Raw genomic sequence first — 10,568 nt, 5'->3', positions numbered from 1 at the left:
CATTTATTCTGGCAGACCTTAAATAAAACCTGTCAATGAATAGGGGGTTAGTAAAAAAAAACATTTTATGCCTAGAAATAAAAAGTCACTGAGATCTGTTAGTCTAGAAAAGGGTTTGGGAATGCCACCAACCGAAAGCAAGAGATGTTTTTACAGTTATGGCCTGTCCCAGGAATCGATGGCAGACCAAAAATGTCACAAGAACACACTAATGAATCTTTCAAAAGGTCACTAAAGAACCCAAGACAACATCTCAAGCACTGCAGGTCTTACTGTATTTATGATTCCACAAGGAGAGATGAAGCAAAAATGACATCCATGTGACATTTATATATATATATATATATATATATATATATATATATGTATATATATATATATATACACACATACGTTAACCCCAGTCTGAACAATTAAATTTAAGTTCAGACTTTGACTAGGCTACTCTAAAAGCATCATTTTTTTGAGTTATTTCGAGGTAAACTTGCTGGACCCCTCAGAAAATCGACCTGCATAACCCAAGTGTGCTTGAGTTTTTTTTTTTCTGAAGCAGCAAAGCAGCCTCAGACCATGACACTACCCTTATTGTTTGACTACTGTCATGTTACTCTATTTTTTTTAAGTGCCAAGGAAACACATCTTCCTATGTGTGTATATATATATATATATATATATATAGAGAGAGAGAGAGAGAGAGATCTCATAACTTAAACATGCCATTAATGTTGAAGAACAGTCTATTGTTGCTAATTTAAAATGAGTAAAGAATTTTAAAATTGCAAAAAAAAAAAGAATGGTGCAAAATTTCCTACACAGTGACATAAAAGACTGATTGTTATCACAGATATCGATTGGAGTCTTTCTCACTAAGCTTGGGTAACACATTCTGTACCTGGGTTTGTCTGAGAACCGTAGAAGCTACAAAACGTGACTGGATAAAAACCTCAGTCTAAATTCATATAAAAATACTTCACTCTTGCCAAGGGGAAAACAAATACCTCCTACTTTTTAGACTGTTTCAGAAGTTTACAAAGTTGAACACTAAAAATGGAAAATTTCGTATAATAATTAGAATTAATTGTCTGCTTATGTAATTAATGACATTTGCATACCTCAAAATGTCTGTTAACTTTGCTATTTAAAAGTATAATTGAACGCAATTGTTGTTTAAATCCTGTTCAAAACAATTCTGAATAACCTATTCAGAAAAAAAAAAAATAAAACAACTCAATTCACCTCTGATATCTTATTGGCTCACAGTTAATCTAACCACATCACTACAAAAATAACATCCTGTGTATTAAAATAAAAGTAGCTCCCATCCTGTCTCGCTCAGTATTTCTGTCATTTGTATCATACCTCAAAACATGATTACTCTGAGACTTTGAGTTGAATGAGTTCGACTTTACTGAACATAGTGTAATAAAAACAATAAACAAAGTTATATACAAGTAAAATACATTTAAAACAAAAGCAAACAAAAGACAAGCAAACCAAAGTAGAAAAGTAGGAAAGTATATTTACACATTCAAATGAATGGGTAAAAGTATGAACTTATTTTTATGTAACCCCATAGATTACATAAATCTAAACATAGATTTATGCTGCGTAAAGTGAAGAAGTGGATAATAATGAATACAGGCATGTGGGTTCATCCACCCATTTTCTGTCCTTGTATTATCTAGTGCCTACCTCCAGCAGTCATTGGGTGGGAAACGAGATACACCTGGACAGGTCGACAGTCCATCACAGGGCATGGAGGTCCTTTAAGTTGATATATTCTATGATATGACATGTGAATTAGCCTTAAGGTAAAAAAGGTTTTAGAGAATTTTTGACTGTGAAGCTATCAAGACCTCAAAATACTGACTGTATTGTTTGCATTTATTTATCTTGAAATTAGAAAAGATTCCCATTAAATAGAAATATTCAACTATTTAACTTTACCTCATGCACAATGCTGTTGCTGATCTAGAGCTCCTTCAGTGACAGACTGATGCATCCTACATCCTATGCACAAAGAAGCGGTGTCAGCGGTGCTTCCTCCCAGAAGCTGTAAGACTTAATATACATCACTGCTCCCAGCAAACTCAATAAATGTTCACATATATATTTATGTAGAATTTTTTTTCTATTCTTATTCTTTATTCTGTTTTTTTATTCCATCTTTGTGTGAACCTACTTGCTTTGATTGCCTGTCACTTTGCTACTGCTACATAGAAACTCCCCCATTGTAAAACAGTTAAGAAATTTATATTCTAACATATTCTATTTATTCCACTTAGTGACATTAATATACCTAAATTTATATTCTAACATATTCTATTTATTCCACTTAGTGACATCAACATACCTAAATTTACATTTATACAGCCATTGATGTTTACACAGTAGGTTAGACCACAAGACATATATCCCTCACTGCAACTTTTTCAGTTGCAGTTTATTAGTACAATACTTTGCATGAAAAGAATATCATGTACTGTAAATATATTTAAAAATGTATTTCAGAATGCTATTCCATCCACAAAGCCTGAACAGTCTTGGCATAAGAACAAACAGCTGTTGGACTTTATGGATGGTATGATCCAAATCACTTTGTGAAGCAAAATGTCAGGTCTCCATTAAGAAGTTCTAGTATTTTATTATATAGATATGGAATAATAGCAAGATAAACCCTCACAGCACACAGTGTCTTGCACTGTGTATTTCCTGGGGATTTTATGTGATAGACTACCGGTCGATCTATGTTCCCACCCTCATCTATGGTCATGAGCTTTGGGTCATGACCGAAAGAACAAGATCACGGATACAAGCGGCCGAAAAGGGGTTTTCTTCGTAGGGTGTCTGGGCTCTCCCTTAGAGAGAGGGTGAGAAGCCCAGTCATCCAAGAGGGACTCAGAGTATAGCTGCTGCTCCTTCACATCGAGAGGAGCCAGTTGAGGTGGCTTGGGCATCTGGTCAGGATGCCTCCTGGACGCCTCCCTGGTGAGGTGTTCCGGGCACGTCCCACCGGGAGGAGGCCCCGGGGAAGACCCAGGACACGCTGGAGGGACTATGTCTCTCGGCTGGCCTGGGAACGCCTCGGGATTCCCCCGGAAGAGCTGGAAGAAGTGGCCGGGGAGAGGGAAGTCTGGGCCTCCCTTCTGAAGCTGCTACCCCCGCGACCCGACCCCAGATAAGCGGAAGAAGATGGATGGATGGATGGATGGATGGACTAACTCAAAGTAGAGCATAATTGTGAAGAGCAAGAACAAGGATAAATAACTTTCAATTTCTTATACAAATAACAATCAGAAAATTGTTTTGCATAATGTATCTTGCCCCGGTGACTTGGTTTATAGATCCACCTTTGTATAGCATTCACAAATAGATGCCCTAAGGGTACACCAAGGTTCTAGATAGTGGAAATTTGCCCATATGTCTTTGTGGAAAAAATTCAAACTCAGTCAGACTGAATGGAAAGGATCTGTAAACAGTAATGTTCAAATCTTACCACATATTCTGTGTTGGACTTAGGTCTGGACTTTGAAGTGGACATTCCAACACAATAATGTGCATTGATCTAAAACATTTAACCATCAAAAATTGACACTGCACATCACGCTGAACACAGCATCTCCATCTTTCACAATGGTGTGTTTAGGGTAATGTGAAGTGTTAGTTTTTTTGCCACACAGCATTTTGCATGCATGTTATACTGTAAACTTTAAGTCTCATCTGACTAGAACATCTTCCACTTGTTTACTTTGTTTGCTATAAGCTTGTGCTAAAACTCAATCAATCAATAAATGCCAGAACTGTACCTTTTTATATGTTCTTGTAAAATGTATTTTTTTAAATTGTAATTTTATCAATAGAGTTATATCTTGCAGTGTTTTAATTATTTGGAACAAAATCATTAAACTTTCATTTGTTTTAAAACCATTTGTAATTTTCCAATGTAGTGTTATAATACTTCACATTACATAGTACCTTCCCTTTGCTGTAGCTCCCTCCTGTGGTAAATTAAATCTTTATATAGAGCCACGTCTGCAGTGTTTATTTTCTAAAGAAGCAAACTTAGCAAAGAAGAATTATTTTGAAACACTGCAATCTGAATTTATATATATATATATATATATATATATATATATATATATAAAACTGATGTAACATAAATGCCTAACTATCAGTTCATATGAACAGTAGCTGTGCATCAGGCAGTTGCTTGAATTTCCTAAATCATATTACCATAAAAGTGGCTGAGTGCTTCCCCCTGGTGTTGGTGAAATGATTGAGCATTCAGTACTCATAATGAAACAGTCTGTAATAATGGAGACCAATCATCATACACATGAAACTTTTGATACTAACAAGGAATCTTATGTCATCTAGAGCAGTGTTTTGAGCTTTTTTCACGTCACTAAAAACAGGAACTTTAATTTCCCAAAGACATCATCTCCTTCTCTATTGCTCATACCCACCTACACACACCACCAACAGTAATATTGAAAGAGCCCTTTACATTTTACACATTTTCTCAAAGTATTGCATGAGTTCAAAGTGAACAAATCCTTTTCTTAGTCATTTCACTGAGCATGCAATGTACACAAATTGTAACTGGTGCTGAAATACAGCCCCTATTTATTGTAATTACTTACATATGTGGTTTTCCGGCTACAACATGCCTCTCGTGGTGTTTGCTTAGACGTTTTCTGATAACTGTCCTAGAAAATAAAATTTTTAGAAGCATATTTAGGGCTTTTTGCTTATAAATAAATAACCCAAAAATGTCACCCCTCAACATGGCAACACTGTAAAACACCAACAGGAGCTGTCTGTGTAACTATGCTTTACCTCCTGCATGTTACACACTATTTCATGCTTTAATTACATATCCGACACTGTAAAGAATTTGTATTGACATTAAGTTTTGTTTTTGTCACCCACTCGTGACATATATTGTGCCATAAATGCAGAAAACATCCTACTAAGGAATTACTCAAGTGTTATCCCAAAAAACTTTTTATATTTTTGAAAAAAGTTATCTTACACTTTTCAAGTTAAGAACATAGATTTTTTTTCATATTCACTACGTTTTCCAGATGTACTTCTTTGAGGTTGAAGATAAGGCAATGTTATATACGCCGATGTAATCTAACATGAGACAAAAAGCTGTGCATGACAGAAAATGAAGCAAACCCAGACTGGAAAATGTCTCGCACATAGCAGAGAAAGATATCATCAAATCTAAAAGGTGCTTGCTTCTTTTTCCCCACAACGAGTTTTCAGTTTCACACACATGAACAATTGCTAATAACTGTCCCCAAGACCCTTTTACCTCAAAATGAGCCCACTGCACAAACACCCACAAGGTTTGGCTATTGCATGACTCTGTGGTAAATTGTCACATCCTCACATCTGAAACTACAAAATCCCCTACTATATACGTGTGCAAGAGTTGAGGAGGGTTAGCTAGTTGTCTTTCAAATGTACTCACAAAAAGCACTTTTACAATGAAATTTCCAAGCAGCAAAAATGCATTGATATTTTAAAAAGTGCCACTTTTTTTAACAGTATCAGTTAAAATGTGCAATATCCTGGCTAATGCTGACAGAGGGCACTAGTGGTCCATGAAATGTCTTTCACAAAAGGCTATTTAACTGTGCAGAACTTAAACAACTCAGTAGCAGACTGCAACAGCACATAATAATAATAGAAAAATGAAGATTTAAAGGTATATGTACTATACACTATACTATTATATGACCTATAATAGTGTATAGATTTACAACTGTGGTCATACATTTATTTGTACAGTCAATGTCACTTTCGCACCATGTATCTTGTCAAATGTTACAAATTTCACAGTTTTAAAGTGCATTTCCATTTAATCAGATCGTCAATGAGTTGTTATTCGGCATGAAAGATCATGAGATAAGATTCTCAACAAGAATTTTCTGTTGTGTGTAGGTGTGTGATGCTTTGCGTATAAGAGAGAGAGCGTGAAATGGTGAATGGCCTACACTAGTATAATGCTTTATCAAGTCTGTGGACTCCAAAATGCTTTACACTACAATTGGTCATGGTGGTAAGCTACGCTGTAGCCAGAACTACCTCGGAATAGACTGACAGAAGTAAGGATGCCATTCAATGGGCGCAACGAGGCCCTCTAACCACCAGCAACCAAAGTGAGTGAAGTGTCAAGCCCTAGGACACAATGCCAAAGTGACTTCGACACAGAGCAGGAGTTCGAACCGGCAATTCACTGATTACAGGACAAACTCTTCTTCCGGAGCCACTGCTGCCCTACTTGAATACCTGTGAGTCACACAGTAAAGAGTAAGTCTAACAGCTGCTGATGCACAATATTTCATGCTAAAATAAGAGTGGAACCATTGGTATTTTTGCTGATCAATGCAGATCAATCATCTCTTTACTGAGTGACTCCCACACATTCAAGTTGGACTTATAAGGTTATTGCTCTAGTTATCGAGGCTTACTTAACTCCCTGTGCTCGTTGCTTCTAACACTGAATTAACTTTACAATTAGCTTAGCAAAAGCTTTAAATACATTATTGGTACAAACATAGTAAGATATTTTTCTGGTAGTTTTGTATAATTAATAAAGTTGTTTAATGTTGAAATTGGCCCCATTATTGGTGCAAAATTCCAATCAAATCAATTTGTTACAGATTGGCAACAACTGCCATAAAGAAAATCCCACACACATAGGCCTACATATATGCATTTCTTTGGTAATACATTTTTATGGCAAGGCAATGCATATAGACATGATTTACTGTAGGTATTGGTCTCATAAAATTTAAATAAATCTTGTGATTTGTAAAAGTGTTTTCTCTGCTTACAATTTGTTATTTTGTGTTTATGTTATTTGTAATTTTTCTCTCTTTTTGTCTTTAAAATACCAGAATTTGCCCCTATCTTTAGTTTTTTTGTGTCTGATTACATCATTTCTAAAATATTAAATCAAATGTTATAATCAGTTACTCAGTACTTTGAATAAAACTACAATTAAGTACTCCTGAAAAACTGAGTACAGTTTTTGGTTCCTCTACCCACTTCTGATTGTTGCTCATTCAAAACTGAAGTTATCACAGCACAAACAGGTATTATTCAAATCAAACTTTATGCAGTCCAAATTATTTCAATTCATGAGGTTAGGCCCCATTTAGGATACAGCAGAATTAAGGTAATCACAATTAAATCCAAATACTCAGAGCCCCAGTCAGGTAAAATGACCCAAATTCAGTGCATTATCGATTAGTTCCGTAATAATTTGAGTAAATCCAATACAGTCAGAATAATTTATATTCAATTATAAAATGTTTATATGCATTTTAAATAGAATACTGGAAAGTCTTTTCCTAAGGCAGGCAATACATGCCGACTTCAAAACCCTTCAGGACAGATGCGGCGACAGTCAACATAAAAATTCCCTTTAAACAGCAAGTTCAGCATCAGAAAAATAAAAACTCTAATAGGATGGCCGTTTGCCAAGACTTTGAGTATAAGAGAGAAAGAAAGAAATAGAAACACCTAGTCAATAATTGCTGCTCCCATTAAAACGGAAAATAAATTAGTTGAGGGGGGCCCAAGCCAGTCTTAACCAGAAAATTTATCCAAAAGGACAGTTTTATGGATTGTCCTAAAAGTAGAGTCAATCTCTTAAACCCAAACTGAGGTCTGGTTTGAAAAATAATGTTGCTGCTGAATGCTCAGGTTCTAATTCTAATTTAAACCATAGGTAAGTCTGCAATGTGAGACCAAAGAGTATTCTCTTGGAAAATAAAGGACTGAATGTATTTGAGATAGGATGAAGTTGGTAATTTTATATGAGTGAAATTTTAAATACTACTGTGGATATTACAAGTACGCAATGGAAAAAAGCTGTAAACAGTGAAATAAGATCTCATCTGAACTCTTACTGCAGGATTTTTTGACCCATGGAGGCTTGCTGGAGAGTTGTTGACATGCGTCTGTCAGTGACATGATGTTCCCTGTTGCTGAGATTTCACTCAGAGGAAAAGATGAAACTCCAGAAATGCTCTTTATTTGCAAGTTTTGCTTGAAATTGCAAACTTTATGTTCCTATTAATTTTATTAGCTGACATTTGTTGTTTACACTATGAGGATTTCTTTAAGTTCTTGGTCTTAGATTGAAAAAAAGAAACAACTGTCAAATTGCAGCAACAGCATCTATTATACTCAAGACAAAAACAAAATGTTGAAAACAGCCAAAAGAGATATGTTTCTTACTCACCCAAAATATATGGAAATAAACTCGCTGGTCAGATGATATCAAAACTACACTTTTTAACGTTTGTACAAGCATAACATTATGTATGTCCACGAACTAACATCAGAACACTGAATCCATTAAGAAGCAGCATATTGGCAGCTTCATTATGTGGGGATGTTTTCCCTTAACAGTGACAATGAAGCTGGTCAGAGTTGGTGGAATAAGGGATGGAGACGATTATAGTGCGACTCGGGAAGAAAAGGTTTTAGGAGCTGCTAAACATTTGAGATTATGATTTGAGTTCTCTTCAAGCAGGACAATTCTAAAAATTAGCAAGTACAAGGTATTTTTATTTGTTAAAGATTTGCTAAAGTTTAATGTCGTAAAATGACAAAGTGAGAAAATGTTGAAGAGATAAGACTTCTTTTGAAAGCACTTTAAAAGACTGATAGACTGAAATCTTTTTGAATGGGATAAATAGAAAACATCAACATTTCATCTTATTTAACAAGGTCCTGCTATGTTGTTTTCATATCACCGTTCTCAGTAGCCTCCTGAATAAACAATAACAAGCGATTTATCATCCGAATCTGCTTTTCAATTTGCATCCAACATGTCCAGCTACCTTTGTGCCCAGTGATTCATTTTTCTTGCGCAATCGCAAGCCATTTTAAACCTGGGTGAAGACAAAACAGTCAATAGAGTGCTTAATTCATTCTCTTTATGCCTGTAGTACCCAGAACTCTGAAATTACAGCACAGAAACAAACACATTAGAGAGTCCTGGAAAACATCAAGAGACCACATCTGCCAGCAGAGTGTCCTTGCACTGCTCCCCTTCCCTCCTGCTCATTTATGCTGTTTGCTGTCGTGCTTCTGAACACCAAGGTGTTTGAGCTGTTGCTCTGTGCAGTGACTCCTTGTGCACACATGCACAGACATCAGTCATTCATCCTTCATCTTGCAAGAAAAGAGTTTTAAAGGTGTGAAATATCATTTTGTTCTCTTCTGCATCACACTTGAATCACATGAAGCCTCGGTGCACTGTCGTTTGGATTTGTTACGGGATTTTGATGCTCACTGTTTGCACTATATTTATAACCGTGAGTTCAGTGTCCCACACAAACTGCAAGTGGCAGAAAATATGCAGCAAAATCAGGGAAATACTATGCCTCGCAAAAGTATATATACCTATTTTCTCTATTGTTAGATTATAATCACAAACTACAATGTACTTTATTGGGATTCTATGTGATAAGTCCATTCAACCTAGTCCGCAATTGTGAAGTGGTAGGAAAGTGTCACATTGTTTTCTCAGTTAATGCTTGAAAGATCTAACTTTGTTACAATTACAACTGCAAGGATTTGGGGGCATTCTTCAACCAAGTTTGCAAACCTGAATGTATGTTCTTTACCATTCTTCTTTGCAAACAAACTCAAATTTAGTCAGATTAGATGGAGAATGTCTGTGAAGTAAAATTTCTCCATCTTGCTATAGATTATCAACACTATTTAATTGCAAGGGAATCCAAAGTGCTTCCAAGAAAAGGCATAAAGCAAAATAAAACAAAGCATTGTAATGTGTGCACTCATCTTCCCATAAAGTGTGATCAGTTTCCCTATCCTTGGTGAAGAATCCCCACAGAGTGATGCTCCCAAATCTATATCACCATGAGAAAACAAGGTTATGTGTAGCGATTTTTTATTACATGCCATTTGACGTCTGTACTCAACAGAGCACCTTTCTTTATATGTTTGGAGTGCCCCCTACATGGTTTGTAGCAAACTTTAAAAAGGCCTATGGCAGAGCTCAGTCAGTGGCTTAAAAACAAAGTACCATGCACATTTTTCTCAAGCCCACTTACAAAGAAATGATTTTGCTGTAATTGTCAGGGCTATAGGTGGCAACCAGTGATGTCGCATTAATGGCATATCTGTTGCTGTAGCAGTGTCCATTGCTTTGTTCAGGACATATCTAAGCTTGTCTCCTGAGACAATGCAATCTTTTAATTTCTGATAATCACAGCTTTTCCAACTTAGAGAGCATGAGCTTTAAAGACCACCCAGAAGGTATGACACTTACCTATTATAACGTCTTGTTAAAGCACAAGAAAATGTTCACCAGTAACTGACTAAACATTATGGTTAAAGCATGTTTTCTAAAATCATTATTTGTTTGCTTTTTACGGCAGTCCTCTGTTATATTTTTAATATAGCAATTATGCAAAATATAGCATGTCCACTAAAATAACTCTTCCGACTCAAGATCAACTCTGTTTTATTGAAGGCTTTAAAAAGATATGCACCAACAATACAATTTTCTG

This window comes from Xiphophorus maculatus, chromosome 7, assembly GCF_002775205.1.
Source record: "Xiphophorus maculatus strain JP 163 A chromosome 7, X_maculatus-5.0-male, whole genome shotgun sequence".
Taxonomy (NCBI): domain Eukaryota; kingdom Metazoa; phylum Chordata; class Actinopteri; order Cyprinodontiformes; family Poeciliidae; genus Xiphophorus; species Xiphophorus maculatus.
Note: the sequence above shows the minus strand (reverse complement) of the source record.